The following is a 2,454-nucleotide window of genomic DNA, read 5'->3' as shown; positions in this document are numbered from 1 at the left end:
TCTATAATAAAAGAAAATTGTAAAATAAAATAATAAAGGACAAATCCGTCATTATAAAATGTTTCAAAAATTTTGGACTAAAATCGCAACAAATTGAAAAGTTTGGACCTCTGGTGCTAGTCCAAACCTTTTTGGACCAAAGTGGCAATTTTCAGCTAACCACAGGGACCATTTATGCAGTTTTGTCTATATTAAATTGATTTTAAAAAAAACGGTACAAATAATATTTTTGCAACCATATATTCTTTTTAGACTAAACTGCAAATTTGGTCCCTGTGGTTAGCAAAAAAATATGGATAAAGTCCAAAAAGTTTCCAACTTGCACCATTGGTCCAAAATCACAAACTTTCCGTGGATTTGATCCCTGAACAATTTGAAATGTCTTTTTTTACCCTTTTAGTTTCTTTTTTACATTTTTTATATTTATTTTAATTCTTTTTTATTTGAAAATTAATAATAAAAAAATTATCCCCCCCCCCTCGGTTACCCTCTTCCTTCTTCCTCCTTCTCTCTCTCATCCCAAAAAAACCCAGATCCACCTAAATTTACATCCCCTTATCTTAATTTCACCACACTCCATCTCCACCATAGATCCATAAGAAAATCAACAATGCTCATCAGAATAATGCCTCCCACCTGGTGCGAGGATTTGTGAAGAAAGACGCGAGAATGCAGCTGTAGAGTGAGAAACAAAGAATACAAGTCACAAGATGAGACCATTTGCGATTGTTGAGGATAGGGAGTGAAATCAATGGTGGTTCTGAAACCATAAAAAGTTTCAAAATCACCGGAAATGATTTTGTAGTCCTTGCGAGGAGCTTACACAATTCATAAAAAATGATGACAAGTGCTGAAATGCAGATGACGAAAGCCAGTCTTTGAAACCCAGTGGAAAGACACCAAACATCTCAACCAACAAAGAAACATAAAGAATCAAACTGTTAGAAAAAGTCATTGGTTTGACTTATCAGTGGTGAAAGAGTCACAAGGGTTAGAGAAAGCCATCACTTGGTTGTTGTAACTACAAATGATGTGACTGAGAAATCAGGCCAAGAAGAATACTTTCCTCAGTGTGTGAGTTGAGATACTTGAGATAGTAAAACCACTATATCTCTATCCTCTCCTATTAGATCGATAAACAAGAAGGACGACTACAGAAGGGTTCTCGAACCTCGATTATTCCGGATACAATCCAATTTTTTCAATATAAGTTCGATGCATTTGGTTCCAATCCCTTTGTTCATCCTTGACAGATTATTAGGGCTCTAATTTTTTCATCATAAACTTGAAAAATGGATGAAAAACCCAGAAAATCTATTACTAGTTTTTGGAGATAACATCCCATATCTGTGAAACTCATGATAGAAGGATGAAGACCAAATGAGAAAAACATCTCCTTCTTTAGATTAAAAACCCATCTCATTCTTCTGTTTGCAAGTTAAAGGACATGAGATGATGAGGATAAAGGTTGCTGACATATATCCAAGCGATTTATCTGAGATCAGTTGGGTTTTTTTTTTAAAGGGTTTTTTGTTCATATGCATTTATGTTTGATTTGCAGAAAAGTGACGAAGAAGAAGATTGGAAAGAGAGTCAAAAAGAGAGGGACAGTGAAAGTGGGTACGGTGGAGAGGGGTGGGGTGGGATTTTATTTTCTATTTTCTTATAATTATTTAAATATTAAAATAAATAAAGAATATGTAAACAATAAATGATAAGGGTAAAATAGTCTTTTCAAATCCACCATGGACCAAATCTACGAGAAATTTCTGATTTTGGACCTTCCATGCAAGTCATAAACATTTGGACCTTATCCATAGTTTTTGCGAATCCACGAGGACCAATTTTGCAATTTAGTTTTCTTTTTAATATCATTTTTTATACTAAAAAATATATTTAATATATTTTTCTTTTAAACTTATATAGATTATAAAAAACAACCTTCAACTTATTAATTTTTTACTTATTTATTTACATCTTTTTTATATAAAAAATTATAAAATATATTATAATAAATTATAGTAAAGGTAAGTATTTGCATACTATTAAAATACGAATTAGATATTATTTTATTTAAATTTCTTTTCTTTAAACAAAAACTATATTGAAAACATTTTTTTTATATTTATGATGAATTAATTGCAGTTTAATATATAACACAATATTATAATAAATATTATCTTTAGGATATATTTATAATATACATTATAAACTATAATAGAATAAAATAAAAAATGTTCGACAAATGAAAGTTTTACAGTATTATAGTGTAAATAAATTCATTTACACCATAATCTTTAATATATATTAAAACATAAGTATTATGACATCATCTTAAACAATCTCGACATTTGATTGTATTTTATGTGACAACCCGATATTTCGAATCAATGTAATGACCTAAAAAGTCAAGAATTGTAATCTCTTTTGATATAATGAAATTATCGTCAAAAA

The sequence above is a fragment of the Lactuca serriola genome, chromosome 7 (assembly GCF_051521515.1).
Source record: "Lactuca serriola cultivar US96UC23 chromosome 7, Lser_US96UC23_V15, whole genome shotgun sequence".
Taxonomy (NCBI): Eukaryota; Viridiplantae; Streptophyta; class Magnoliopsida; order Asterales; family Asteraceae; genus Lactuca; species Lactuca serriola.
This window is presented reverse-complemented; position numbering follows the sequence as displayed.